Consider the following 16,595-nt stretch of genomic DNA (forward strand, 5'->3'; position numbering starts at 1 on the left):
GCGTTAGCCCTGCATATGCGGTTGTAAAGAATACAAGACATTTAATTGGAAACGCGGACGTTGGAATTTGGTTTATTCTGCGATTCCGGATTCTCTCGTGTCTGGGGATCGCAGGACACAGCAGTGCGACCATAGATATTTCAATTATATATTTGTGCAACTAATATAGGCTATTTCCCATGTAAACTGCATATAACGGTTCCACATTGGCAGTTTCGCTTCTGTGAATAACTACTTTTTGTTCCATATTTGTATAAAACTCTTAACTTGGTGGTGTACTTTTTGCCTTCTTGAAATTGCCTGTCGGTTTCACCAACTTGTTACCAGTGGTAAAGAGTGAAACCACAGAACCCTAGTCGGGTGGTTATAATGGGGCTTATGAACAATGGAACATGAACATGGAAGTATTTCCTGTAAAATATCTCAACATTTGATACAAATGTGTTGGAAAATATAAGAATCTTTAAAATCTACTCAGAATTGCTTCGCGGGCCGGATGAAATCGTTTGGCGGGCCGTATGTTTGACACCCCTGATGTACATGAAAATCGTACTATTTCCAGGAATTCAAGCTGAAAAAAGGGACCATTTTTGGAATCAATTGATGTCAATAATCGAACGAATTTCATGACGTAATTCCTCATTAACTACTGATTATTTCGATAAACTCGCCACTTACTGGGAGATGTAGGGGTGACCGGGGACAATTGTAACACTTTTTGTATTTTCTAACATTACATCGTTTTCTCAAGGAAATTTCGTTTACGAAGTTTTATATACAGAAGCCATGGAAGTCATGAAAATTTTGCGTCGCTAAAATTGCCGCTAAAATGTTACAGTCGTCCTGTACCAAGGTGCAATTGTACCTCCCATGCGGGTCAATTGTGACAGTGTTATTTATAACTAAAAACAAACGAAATGAACAATAAAAATGGGAGCACAAATTTTATTATTGCATTGAACTAAAGAAAGAGAATCTTGAACACTCCCAGGCTACGCCCCAACGCATTTTTGGCATCTGAGTACAGCAGTGGTTCCCAATCGGGAGGGGTGATTTTGAAATTTTTAGGGGGAAATCTGGCTTAATTTTTTTAGGCGGAATCTGGCTTCGGAAGCACTGGGTTTACAAGGTTTTTAGATTTTTATGGTATAGAACTGTTAAGTAGAAATTAGTTTTAAGAATTGTATGTTTCTTTGGTGGATTTCAAGCTAGGTGTATGTTTAAATGCCTTCCGTAGATATTACACCCCCTTATAAATGGAGCCTCACGAGACGATTTCGTCGGGCCCGCGACAGCCTCTCGACCAAATTATTACTAACCAGGACAACGTCAAGCCGAAGTCAGCAAGAAGGCCGCTAGTGAAATTGTTCAACTTTTTAATCCAACATATGAGCTAACGTGAAAAACATACCAAATTCATCGATTCAAATCAAGTTCATAGCAAGCGGACTTGTTCATTAATTTTTCGTCAGCGGCTACATGACCGGAAAAATTTAACTGTACTTTACCAAAGTTTAGTGCGGTCCGCATTCGACATAGTTCGGACATATTTGAATATGTTTGGTCATTAATTGCTCAGTAAACAAATGGTTGCGCGTTAAAAAGCACATTTTTTTTAGTCACAGGCAACTTTTTCATAGGGGGTTATTTCAGCTCAAATATTGGCCAAGGGGGGCACGAGACGAAAAAGGTTGGGAACCACTGGAATACAGTATCATCCGTCGTGCCTTCATGAGCTCAAAGTGTACAAGAAACACATTCATTCCATCATCTCCAGCCGGCCTCTTCCAGCAAGGTGCTGTTGTTATGCGTGCATAATGGGTTGGGCATTTGGTCACCTGCAAAGGTACGAAACCGACCTGGCTAAAATATCTCGGTGGAATGGGCCCATGATAGTGTAGAAAAACGAGTACACAACATTGTGTGGCGTCAAACCTAATGGCATTCTTCTGTTCTGTACAAAATTAAAGTAAATTGTTCAGACCAAATGACAAAATGTAAGTAGGCCACACTCAAAGTCAGCGGGATGAGGATTCAGTCACACTCAAGTTCTTAAGCGACCATTGAAGGTTCACACACTAAAAGTCGATCATCGGGAGAAAGGGTGGTAGAATCACGGAAATAACCGTCACCACTTTTGTATGGCCGTTCCGACGGATGATCATGTTAGAATTCGTATGGCATGGTAGTATTTGTTCTGGTATTGAACTTCTGGCTGTTTCAAGATTCATCTGCAGTAGATGAATTATTATACCAACATATGAACAGCTTTGTAAATCGTACTGTTTGAAGGAAGTCAAGCTGAAAAATGGACCATTTTTGGAAGCAATTGATGTCAATAATCGAACGAATTTATTGACGTAATTCCCCACGAACTACTGACTGTTTCGATAAACTCGCCATATACTGGGAGATGCAGGCCTACTATACGACTATAAGCAGAGGTGCTCGAAGTAGTCAATAAAGCTACTTAAGTAGAAGTAGAAGTAGCGATGAAAAAATCTACTCAAGTACGAGTAGAAGTACTTTTTCTATAAGCAACTTATAACTACTTGAAGCAGAAGTAGAATTCACTGACATTAAATCTATTCAAGTAAGTAAGTAGTTGTGAAAACGACCGTAATTCGTTCGCATGGATTGTCAAAAGGTGCAAATTGAGCTATGCGAAAGGTGCCGAGCTTGATTCATATTGATGCATACCAGGAGGTATCCAATTTTCGACAGCATAAGCAATCGTCCGCATCATGGGATGAAAATGATAGTATTGATATGGAAATTCGATACTAATCGTCTGTTTACTCGTACAGCCCGTTTTAGAAAATATCATGGTATGGCTCACTCCCCCATATTATAAGGCCCGTAGTTTAGCCGAAGAGCAATACGGAGAAGTTGTATATAGGATATACGGTGTAAACACTTTGCGCGATTCTATAAACGTTAATAAAAATATGGTGGATCGTCAAAATGCCATATTGTGTAGCATTATTTCCGGAAATTAAAGGGAGAGAGAGAGAGAGAGAGCGAGATATGGTATTTTTTTCGCCTGTACCATCGAGGTGCTTTGACGACGGAGATGCGATACGGCATTTATAGTAAGAAGTAGTAGTAGTCTGCACCCGCGGTTTTTTCTCCTCCATGCTATCCGTGATTGCTGAGCGCCTAGCAGGATAGCCGCGGATACCAGTTTCCGATTCTTTGGTCTGACCATAGTGTTCTAAGGTGGTGTAGACACTAGCGATCGTTCCGCTTCGGCAGTTTGGGAAGGTTGACGCCAAGATGCATTCTCTGCCGCTTGAGCATATTGGGAAAAGTTGCGTTGTAATCGGATGTAGGAAGTTAATTGGTTAGCCCGGTATGTTTTCTGTGCTCAATTCTTGATGGTGAGATATCAAATTATAAATTAAGATGTCAAATTTTGCTGCCAGTAAAATTTTTCAGGCAGTGTAATCGGCATGTTATCGTGTTACATTGCAACTGGAGTGACCTGTCATAGCTTTCTTGTTAATGGTATCGTTATCATGCTATATGTACGCCAATATGCCTTTTGTATCATATCAGACAAGTAATATATCCGACGATTCTATAATTTTTCAAAACGCGAGCTGTGACTGGCAACAAGAATCCTATTCCTACAGTCAGACACCTCAGAGAATTGCAAAGTTCAAGGAATTTATTGAAGAGCTAGAAGCTGTGGTGCAAGATGCGTATCGTTTACAACAGGGTTCGGCAACCTTTTGCTAGTCGCGGGCCAAATTTCGGGTGTATAACTTCTTGGCGGGCCGGAATGATTCTTAGTACTATATTTTACTCTCAATTCGGTATATATTATCCTACATTGCTGCAATCTCAATCATACCAATCAGAAGACACATGTATTTACACTTCAACAACACAGAATAAATGTAAAAATTGACGCAGCTTGCTTTGTGAATGGTTTTCAACTTCTGGTAACAAGTCAGATGAAACAAGAATCAGACCCTATTCAAAATGGACGTCCGAAATACGTGATCTTAGCTTGCTCTTCGTGAATTTCATTGTTCAAAACTATTGTTCACATGCGTAAGTGCTTCCAAAAATCGATGCAATTTCTTTTGCATTGTTGGTCAAGCTGGGATAAATACCAATTTCAAGAACGTACTCTTTGTAAAAGTCATGCAGCGATATGCTCTTTGTATGAAATTTGTCATTCAATTCAACTGCATCGCATTTCAGAAAGGCCCATTTGAAATTTTCAGGCAATGGTATTGGCGTCCACATTAAACGGACTACTGAATAGTCAGAATTCATTTTGTAGAGAAGGAATGTCGGAAAAGCGGGTGAATATTCAGTAGTTAAATTTCGTATCACAGTTACAAATGTAGTGTTGGTACTAGGTTTTCTCTCCTCCAGTATAGGAAAGTGAGCATAATTTTCTTTGTACTGTTGACATTTCCAGAGTCACAGATTTGATTTGAATGCGCCTCAACATCTCACGTATTTAGCAGTGTTGGGATGACTCGAGTCAACTTTTTTGTATGACTTGACTTGACTCGAGTCACTTTGGAAAAATGACTTGACTTGACTTGACTCGGAGCTTCAAAAATGTGCATTGACTCGTGACTCGGAGCAAAATTTACGAGTCAATTTCAAGTCATCACGTAAACGGTGTCGAATAAATCACTGTATCTTGTGTATGTTCGAATTGTTCGAGATACGCCGGTGTCACTTGTGAGAGCAACCAGTCATCACTCATCACTGATCGTACGATACACTGATCCCCGATTGTTAGATCACAAATAAATCAGCCGCAAACTAAACAATTACAGCTTACGTTGTCGTCGTCGTAGTAAAAGAAGATTGCTATAAATAGCAATGTGTCTCGGTTTCTTAGACTGCTCACTGCTCAGTGCTCACTGCTTAAGTTGCGCAATGCGCGGTGCTCACATCGACCAACCCTTTTGTGTGATTTATTGAACAAATACAATTTGTGCGTTTATATTCTCACGGATGTGTAGATAGGTAGTGTAGGCTATTTTGCCATATCAATTTGTTTGAAGTTCCCGAAGCTTCGTATTAGGTCCTGTATTTTGGCTGATAATAACTGACAGTAGCATGTGGCTGTACAGTGTACACTGTACAGTTACTTACGTATTTTATTAGCAGTTCTACGTGTGCATGAGGGATACAACGTCTTTTTGCATGTATATTCAACTAGATCAGGGGTCACCAACCTTTTTGCAACCGAGGGCTACTTTTTAGTAATGATTGAAGCGGCGGGCTACTATTTACTCCCGTCGTTTACCCGTACCACACTGAATTTCCGCTTTGATATTCATAGCACTGGGCAGGACTGGACATCATGTTATCTGTTTCTATAGCAGTCAGCGGGATGCCTGGCATTGTATGATATCAACTAGTGCGCTGTACTCTGGTATGTAACTTGACACTGCAATTCTGAGTGAGTGTTCCAGATGTGCATTGACTGAGCGTGTTTTGTGTTTGCTTTTGATGAAGTTCATGTCCGAAAAGGCTGATTCACAACGATAAGTTGAACCATAGACGCTTGCAACCTTCATAGCTACTGCGCATACACCTCTGTACTTTTCCGTATCAACAATATGCACCAAACGTTTGCTGCAGACTGAGGTGGGGGTCATTTTGCAGTGTTACAATTTCAATCTCCAACTGTTCAGCATCCAGAAATGACAAGATTTCATCATACCGGACAGCAGCAACGATTACAGAAAGTTAGAAACATGGTATATTAAACTGCGTTGAGTGTAACAGAAACAAGCTGTGCAAAACGATGCAATACGTAATGGGTATACATATATTGAAAATCTGCTACTACTTCACGGCTATCTGACTCCGAATAGTAATATTGTTTACGACTTTGGCATTGTCCTGGTCGTCGAGCTATCGTAACGGAACCCCCCAACATTTCAAAAAGACCGTGGACGGCATTCCGTCATGCCGCCTTTATAGGCACTGCGCCTTATCTTGAATTTCTGGTGATTCTATCACGTACATCTATATATTACTAATTATAATTGAAGATATTTTCAAGTGTTTATATATGTAAGTTACATGTTAGTGTGATTCAAACAAGAATACCCGAATCAATCAGTCTATATATTTAAAAGCTCACTGGTAATAATCCGACGAATATTGGTAAATGCTGCTATTCCACCTATTTTTAGAATGGGCTCGCAGGCTACTCATACAGTCCTCGCGGGCTACCTGGTGCCCGCGGGCACCGGGTTGGTGACCCCTGAACTCGATATTCGTTATTTGATTCAAGATAAATGATCAAATAATCTGTCTTCGACACAGCTAGCAAATTGTATTGACTTTGAATCATCACTCAGACTTCGAAAATTCAATTTGACTTGAATTGTGACTTGACTCGTGACTTGACTTGACTCGACTTGACTCGAGTCACCTCCAAAAACGAGTGACTTGACTTGACTCGAGTCACCTTTGAAAATCGATTGACTTGACTTGACTCGAGTCAAAATCTGCAATGACTCGAGATGACTCGTGACTCGAAGGTAGTGACTTGATCCCAACACTGGTATTTAGTTGTTTTTCCCCTGAAGTTGCAAATTCAATTTGTTCAGATGTGACGTTAAATGTACCAGGAAAGCAAGATGAGATACCCATTTTCGATTACAAGATTATGAGTCGGCGATATTTGTGTTTTCGAGGAAAATTGCTATTTCATTTCTCAGTTCATACACTCGTGTATGCATAGCTGCTCGACTTAATGCGCGAGCATGATAGATACAGGCCTATACCGGACATCGCCATCCTGATTCGCTGCTTCTAGTACTAACTGGCGTATCTGATTCAGTTAATGAGACAAAATCATATTAACAGTTTTCACCATTGTGGCCAAAACACTATTCAGGTTTGTTGTCTTGGCACAAAATGCCTTCTGGAGGATTAAACTATAGATAGGCTAACTAACATACGGAGACTAGGTATCTATAATTGAGCAGTTTAAGATTGTGTCATTGCGTCTGAGATGTTCCAAGCGTTTTTGAAGCAAAGGAAGGACACCTTTATTGCCACACTCCGTTAGAGTGGTAAACCCTTTAAAAAAGTATGGAACACCTTCGGTTGCGAGATACATCCGATTGATAAGCACTGCAGTCTAGTCTATCTTCATCTCCTACTTCAGTGGTTCTTAACCTTGCCTCCAGCGCCCCCCAGGGGGCGCTAGCGATTTTGAAGGGGGGCGGAAACGCTCAGGGGGCGATATGGGGGGCGCTGGGCTCAGGGGGGCAGTATGGGGGGCGCTGAAGAAAAATGGCTTCGCAGTAGATGATGTAGTAGTAGGACATATCCTTAATGACTATATTCAGAGCGAATTAACACCGAAAACTTCGTTATTTATAGCCTAGAAAAGACATATAGGTTTAATTTTCCATAGGCGCCTAAATGACTGGCACCGAATGTTCCTGTCTTGGCAATCTGAACCCCAGAAGATGAATTCCATCCGGAAGGGAAAAATAATATGCCAGTTAAGAAATACCAATTTGAAATCGTGTGCGTCTTTTAGTTTAGTACGATTGGACGACAGGGATATATAGAACTAGATATCCCCTTGGGCGATATCGCTGTTGGGCGATTCTATATTTTTTGATATAGCAGACAGGAGGTCACGAAATAACATCATGCTACGAAGTCATATCAACCGGTCCGCCCGCCCGGCTATGTTTAATTATTACTTACGGGCCCTACAGTTTCCAAGACACCTCACAATGTTCCCTCTACGTTTTGACGAGTCTGCGCACACTCGCAAACTCACTGCGCAGACCCTTGCACAACAGTGCGTAACGACTAAAAAAGGTCATAACGTCGGATTTGTTTTGCGCAACGTAGATTTTCTGTGCGCAGAGACCGTGTCAGCACTGCGCACGTGCGCAGCTTAGAGGGAACATTGCACCTCACTCAGTTCTACCGGTAAATCTGGTAACGTGAGCAGAGAGGAAAAGAAATTGATAGCAATATAGATGCAATTCCCGATCTTATTGACCGATTTTATCGTGAATTATCGAAAATTTTCGCGCTTCGCACTGTCTCGCTAAACAGTACAGCTGATTTTGTGGTAAAAGCGGTCGGTTTATCACCCTATGGAAGCCCAAGACCCAAGTTGTTTCGGCGGGCCTGACGAAGTGTCGTTTCGTTCCTGCCAACGGGTATACGCCCTAAGATGTATAATTATTATTGAGGGGTCCTACCCTTTCAATCACGCATCACTCAGCTCTACCGGTAAATCTGTTTACGTGAGCAGAGAAAGGATAAAAATTGATATTAATATATATGCACTTCCCGATCATATTGACCAATTCAATCAATAATTATTGAAATTTTTCGCGATTCGCGCGTCTAGGCGAGAATAGCTGGCTCAGTAAATGCACTCTCAATGTAGATGACCAGTATCAACAAATAGCGGATAGCTGAAGGGGGCTCTGGGGGCGGAGCCCCCCCGGAAGTTTGGTTTATCACCCTACGGGGGCCCAAGACCAACGTTTTTTTGGGGGCTGACGAAGTGCTGTTACGGCCCTGGTAACGAATTAATTGTACCTACGGGCACGCCCGAATATGTTTATTATTAATTACGTGCCGTTTATTTTCCAATACAACAGCTCAGTCAGCGCTACTGGTAAATCTGATTAGGTGGGCTGAGAGGATAAAAAGTTTATAGCGACATATATATGTAATTACCACCTATTCATTCATGCATTATAGAATATTTTGGCACCTAAAGCGACCAGGCCTAGGCCACACAAACTTTGCTGACCATCGAAATCACGCTACAGGGGTCTTGGGGCGAAGCCCTCAGAAGTTTGGTTTATCACGCTATGGGTGCGCAAGGCAATCTTTTTTAGGGGGGTTTAAGAAGTTCTGTTACGGCCCTCCCTCATACTCATTGTCTTTGGTACATTCCTTACAATGTGAGGTTGGGGGGCGCTGGAGCCCGATAATCTTTGAAAGGGGGCGCTGGAGAAAAAAAGGTTAAGAACCACTGCTACTTCAACCACCTTCGTTTTATGGCGTAACAATAGACCAATACGATGTAGGCTACTATTATATAGTAGCAATGCCGCATTCTTTTCATGCAGTGCTGCACTGCAGATTGAAACTCATTATGAAACGGCGGGCCGTATTCTTGTGATAACTAATTATTATGTCGCGGGCCGGACGATTTCGCTTGGCGGGCCGGATCCGGCCCGCGGGCCGTAGGTTGACGACCCTTGGTTTACAAGAATTCCATGCCATTGATCGCTTATGAGAGGAAATGAATGGAATCGATCAACAGAAAGGCCCATTACCCCTGAATTACTGATGTTTGATAAGACATTTTGCGGATGCATTCATCGTGGAAAAATATCTATGCCGGAAGTAACTTACGACGAATTTCTTTTATGGAAGTTAGAAGGTTCATCTTAACACCTTGAATGGGAATCGTTTGGACTACAAAATGTGGATGCATGGTCTGGCACAAAACTGTGGCTTTTTACTCAGCAAGAGCCAAGCAAGCTATACCTTGAAGCATTCGTAATATTTTAAAGATACTAATGAACATAATGATGATCCTCTTCATTCTCCACTTCTAATCTCTAAAGCAATTTCCATATATCAATGCTCATCAGAATTTATGAAAGACTGTCGGTAATACAGACGAATGAATGTGACAATCTTCTACATCCACACTCAAGGAATTTGCTCAATATCCGCATCTGAAAACAGCTAGCTCATGGCTAGTTTGAACTGTCAACCAAAACGTGAAAACTCAAATCACAATTATGGAATCACCAATCAGCGTTTGAATAAACTTTATTGGATAGTGGGTGAGGATTTCAAGAAGAGAACTGCAAGATAGATATCACTATCTTCACTAGTGAGCTCACGCAGATGCAATTCGTATTACATGTATGAGTTGAGTTTGTTGAAAGGCTACTATCATGGCTTGAATGTAGAGATTATATTTCATGTTGTTACCATGGTAATTCCTCTTGGTTAATGGATTTACAACAATATATTTCAGCATATATGTAGTAAATGCCTTCATTCGCATCACTTGAGATTGAGAGGGGATCTCTAATCGCAGGTCCAGCGGTAGATCTTCTTGACAGTTTTCATAGTCATACGAACAAGACTTCCAAGTGATAAGCTTCCAACTAGAACCACTTATAGTTACCTGCACTACATTGTGAATGTGATAGCGTTGGCTCAGCATCAATCAGGGTTCATATTGGCTTTATTAAATATATTCAAGAGATATTGCAACGAGTCAGCTAAATAGTTAAGACCAGAGGCTCTCAGAGTTGCAAGTTGTATGAGGAAATTTTAATAAGCATATATATAAATTGTATGATGCAATCATAATGATCAAAGTGCAATACTTTTGTGAACTAATCTTACCAAAATTAATGCTCTGTTCTGCACAGATTTATGCTATATAAATGCGTGAATGGAGTCACCTATGTCATATATGCAGAAACAATTATTCAAGTACAAGTGCTATAGTTTACTCAAGGAGGAAGTATAAATTGTAATTCAAACATATCTATCTGATTATGCAAGTTATCTTCGACACATATATTTCACAAGAACGGACTGTTCGATGACAAAGATGCGTGGTTTTTGGCGTTCATATGCAGAGATCAGTTGACACTGACAGACGATTGAGGAAGTTCTAAAATTGAATAAGATGTTAGCGACCAACCATACCCAAACTACCTTGGGTCTCTGGCTAACCATCATATTTTTGGCGCTTCGATAAAGGCTCATAACTAGGGCGATTCTTTTTGACATGTCAAAAAAAGTTGTAGTGTGATCGTGAGATCAAAAAGTGACAAAAAAGTTGAAACTTTCTTGCAACCTGCATTTCGTTTGTATCGTAGATTTTGCACTGTCGGTGAACTTTTGCACTGTCGATGAACTTATCATTTGACATTTGGCAACTTGTAGCATAGGCTTACCGTTTTAGATGGCCCGTTGTCTGCTCATCGTGAATCATATGTGAATATATGTGAATCACATTCAAATGAAACATGGTGTTAACGTACCACAATATCTCAACTGAGGCAAGACTGCGTAGGCATTGTATGGTTCTTATATCAAGAAGCGCATGATGAAAATTGTGATGTAGACACCATTGCCAGACTGAAGCAACACGGTTTGTTACCAGCAGTGTACGCACAGCTTCAGTGTTGTCAGTCAAAAACTACTGCTGTTGAACGTTCTTACTCCATTCTTGGCAAGCTATTTAGTAAGGGGACAGACTCTTTCTACCCGTGAATGTAGGAACTGTATCTTTCGTTGTACCGTACCGTACTACAAATTTTTTAAAATTATTTTTAACATAATGCGGAATGAATTATTGCTACCATAATGCGTAATGTAAGAATGTAACTATTGGAATTTTTCAATAGGGCCAGTTTTCGTTAAGATAAAGTTTTCTCATGTAAAAACTTGTCTGTTTTTGATGCAAAAAAGTTATGCTTCAGGCCAAACTACTCGTAAGGACAGACAGTTCCGACCATAAATGAAGATGAGTATTACAATTCCAACATTATGTGGGTAAACACATAATTTGCATACGCTAGGTCAAATATGGTCAAAATCAAGATTTTTAGGGTCAAAATGTAAAATTTTGCCCTACTCATAACATTTAGTTGGTGGTGGTTAGGAACGAAGTATTTCTACATTTTCGAAGTAGGCTACATAAGTAAACGTTTTGCCTATCTGCACTATTTATTCAGGTGGCTTTGTCTTAGAATACTTCCAGTGCTACCTGTAACAGTTTTTAGTCAAAAGTCCTTTTCACAATATGGATTTTGAAAAGTATAAATTTGATTTGGGAAAAGTTTGCATCACATTTACAAATTTTCTTAAGAACCACGTGATATAGCCGTATCAAGGTAACTGAATAGATTTTCGAGGAATATACCTGTTACATCATGCCGGTATTGAAATGAACTCAAATATTTTCAGCTGGCATTCTCGTCAGGGGTAATCGTCTGTAGTCGAGTGGATATTTACACCGTTATCTCCATTTCTACTTGAGTAGCAGGGCTGACTACTTTGTTCACCTCTGCATCTCTGCATACAGTACTTTAAGTGCTGTGGTAACCGTATTTTGCATATGCTCTATTGATCTCTCTTTGAATTCCACTTCTAGGATGTCAGAATTTTGCGACAAATTTCACCAACATTATCTGTTTAAAGCAGGGGGAGCAATCGTTTTGCTATTCACGGCCGTATTTCGATTACTTAAGTAGCCTACGGCCGCATCCCAGGTCATGTCCGCCAAAAAGGCCTACCCATGTTTACGGCCGCCAGCACATAGTACTACAATTGAGTTACTGGTCGATGGCCAGTCGATGGCCGCATAAATTTCTCACTACGGCCGCAGGTTGGCCACCCCTGATTCGAAGGTATCATCTTGACTAAGGGAAAAATGTGACCCCGAACCTCAACGATTCTAAAAAGATTTCCAAAATTGCTTCCGACATACAGTGAGAAAATGTGATGGCCTCACAAAATCCATCCTCCGAAGAAGCCTCTTGCACAAAAAGACGAAGTTTCTGCTGGGCAATATATGATTCTGTTGCCCGAATTATTCCACTTCCTCATGTAAGTGATCAATGTCATAGAAGATATAAGGCTGAATTCTTTTAACTGACCCACATCTTTAACCGAAGTAGCTCTTCAACAAATTCCTCCAACTTTATGATTCTTTTGTCTCTCACTGTACGGACCGGATTCTTGGTACCAGCCACAGGTCACATTTTGAAAAATTATAGAATCGTCGGATATATTACTTGCCTGATATGATACAAAAGACATGTTGGCGTACATATAGCATGATAACGATAACATTAACAAGGAAGCTATGACAGGTTACTCCAGTTGAAATGTAACACGATAGCATGCCGATTACACTTCCTGAAAAACCTTACCGGCAGCAAAATTTGACATCTTAATTCATAAATTGATATCTCATCATCAAGAATTGCGCACAGAAAACATACCGCGCTAACCAATTAACTTCTTATATCTGATTAGAACGCAACTTTTCCCTATGCTCAAGCGGCAGAGAATGTATCTTGGCGTCAACCTTCCCAAACTGCCGAAGCGGAACGATCGCTAGTGTCTACACCACCTTAGAACACTATGGTCTGACCCGGCCGGGGAGCGACCCCACGACCTACCGATCGAGAAGCCGGACGCACAACCATTGCACTATCTCGCTCGGACAATGGTATAGGATTAATTCATGACATGTGAAGTTACGAAATACATGATGATGATGAACAAACAACAGCTGCTTCACGTAAACTTAACGCACGACTGGCTTATTGTGCACGAAATTAAAGGCATTACTTTTACTACACTTGCATTTATACTTCAACATGTATGTTATCAAGTCAAAAGAACTGATAATAATTAGAACTGAAAGTATTCTATATGATACTGGGAATTGAAAGTGAAATGTAAATACTACTTCTAAAAGCGGAAAATGTATTTCTTCTCGTTTGCCCAGAAAGTTTCAAAGGTGGTATGCTACAATAGGTCTAAAACTAAAAATAAGTCGGACTCCACTTTTCCAGATTAGGACACGCCATGGACTGCTAGATTACGATATGATAAGTTAATGCTAGATTACGAAACATCAGTTTCAAACGTTATGACGAGCCATATATACTGTAATGAAATATTTCATATGGCGAAGGGCGACAATGCGGTGTGAACGGAACCACGACAACCCGCTACTTAAATTATATTCACCGATGTTTTCGTGAAATCATACTGGTTACTCCGATTCCAGTGAGCTCGAAGCGCGACGAAAATGTTGGCCTTTACTCAACTTTTATGAAAATTAAATGTTAATACTCCGTGAAAACAGCCCTGAAATTCCTCAGGATATCTTCCTGATAAGAGGATTAAACTACTTCTACTTGACAAACGGAAAATAGCGAAAACTAAGTAAGAAGATTACAAAATATTACGAAGTAGAAGTAGCGAAAATCATATCTACTTGAGTAAGTACCAGAAGTAGAGGAAAACTACTTGAGTACTTCGAAAAAGTAGAAGTACTTCGTTACTGACCACCTCTGACTATAAGCGAGCTGTTCTCATTGCTCCGAGTCATTTAAGAATGAAACAAATGACAATATACATTAGAGTTGTCCAAAATTTGGAAAAGCTCAAAAATGATGGGTATCAATGTCTCATTCTATAAGATTATTCATAAAAAAACAGCAATGAGCCAGGAATAAGCTCACAGGAAAGTCGTTAAGATTTGTCGCAAAGCGTTTGAAAGTAGCTACCGACGAGTGGGCGTGCCAGCGACCATAGAAGAGCGACAAGACTAGTAATCACGAAATCACGGCTCTCGATTGACGATATATTACCGAAAAATAGTTTTTTGATTTCTATCCAAGAGAGTGTAATACAGTATCAACAAAAAAGCAAGCACTGTTTTTCACTCAACCCACACTCAATGGGAACCTTGTCCTTGATCTTGCTTGACAAGTTTATTGAATTCCGGAATTATTCTTGTCAATGTAGGCCTACATCTGATGTCATCTTCTGGTTGAAGTCTATTGCTATACTTCTTTTGCTCATCGTCAGAGTTGAAAAGCCAGATTCACACAGGTAGGTGATGTGGTTGGAAATAGCAAAAGAGCTGTTGCAGCTTGCTAACAAAGATCTGAAAGACTATGCTCCATCGACGGCACATTTGGCTAAAATTGAGTCAAGGAAGCTTTCTTCCTGTTTTTCCACATCCGTCGGCTTTGCAATTCAAGCAACTGTTCAGTAATGCAGTCCACATCTCGAGTTCTTCTTATAATAGACAACTATAGATTGTTTCTGTGATTAGCACATGTCCCTACGATTTGTCATTTTCCAAATAGTCTGTAAGTGAACTAGTCGCCATAATCAATTACCAGCACTCAGCGTATATCGCGCCGGAAACCTGTGCAATATGCCTACGTGCAGGACCGTAACAGCACCTCGTCAGCACCCCTCAATAACAAAACGTTTGTTCTGGCCCCACAGGGCGATAAACCTAACTTCTGGCGGTCCTTACCCCCAGACCCCCCCCTCCAATACCTTTTTACCGCTACTTCTCAGAGAAATTTTGGTACCGTTCATTTAGTCGTTTCGTTTCGAATAAACCGCGCGAATCGCGAAAATATTCCATAATTCATGATTGAATCGGTCAACATGATCGGGAATTGCATATATATATATAGCTGTAATTTTTTTTAATGCTATCTCCGCTCATGCATTCAGATTTATCGTTCGAGCTGAGTGAGGCGTTTCGGAAAATGATATAATGATATAATTTTTCTAAAAAGTTGCATAAATTTCGAAAAAATACTCTATAATTTATGTTAATTCACGAACTAGTTTTGGTTCACCTTCGAGCTCGCCCCTCCCCAATTATGGGGGTCTGGGGCGCGGCAGTTACGGTCCTGCATACGTGTGTTGAAGAGCTGTCCTAGGGGTTTATACCTGGCATATTCGGTATGTGAATTGTGAATAGTGAATACTCAGCAATAAATTACCAGTCCATTCGTACTAAATTCAAGTCAATCCGACCAAAATTGTAGAGTTTATGACCAATGTTCCTTCTAAGCTGAGCACGTGCGCAAATGCGCAGTGCTGACTCGGTTTCTGCGCACAGAAAATCTAAGTTGCGCACAAAAAAATCCGATGTGATGACCTTTTTTTAGTCGTTACGCACTGTTGTCGAAGGTTCTGCGCAGTAAGTTCGCGAGTGTTCGCAGACACGTCAAAAATTCGAGGAAACATTTTTTATCACCTTATGACAATTTTAACAATAGGCTACCTCGGACATAAATGCAGGACATTTTGAAAAATTCCAGTTGGCGATAATAGGGGGTTATACCTGACATGTTTGGTATCAAACCAGGAAGATGCTACAGATGTGCAAAGCGTACCCGTTTTGCCTGTGATACTTGCAACCAACTGGTTTGCCCAAGACACAGAAAATCTCCGAAGAACGAATATTGCTTGGAATGCTGATCAATTTGTTGTAGTGCTGTATCGTTGTTCTTGCGTTTGAAATATACGTGACGAAGCATCGCTTATTAAGGTATCTCTAATAATGCTTTCAAAACTACATTCACTGCAGTATAATTTATTAACTTGAAGGCATTTCGTATGCCCCTTATCAACAAGAGTTAACAGTACGATAAGAAGCATATAGCAAGAGATTCAAGCGAAATCCAAATTGCCAAAATTTGACGTAACAGTGCAATAATAAAAAGGATCGGTAGATGGCCTAAGTCAGATGTACCGGTACTCCGGTAGTCATAATAAAGGGATAAGAGAGAATCAAATTATACAATACACAGAAGACGTTACACAGACAACTAGCGGTATATATTAATAGAATATTTAAAGATTGTATACAAACTCTTTCTCCTTCTTATGTTGCCGTTAATTCTTGATAAGGCAAACCCGAAAAGCCACCGAGGTAATACATTCTACTGCAATCAATGTAGCTCTGAAAGCACTATTCAAGTTGAATACCGCCAGTCACATATTTGAGGTATCTATGCATT

This window comes from Botryllus schlosseri, chromosome 9, assembly GCF_051294905.1.
Source record: "Botryllus schlosseri isolate E-star chromosome 9, Bs_hap1, whole genome shotgun sequence".
NCBI lineage: Eukaryota > Metazoa > Chordata > Ascidiacea > Stolidobranchia > Styelidae > Botryllus > Botryllus schlosseri.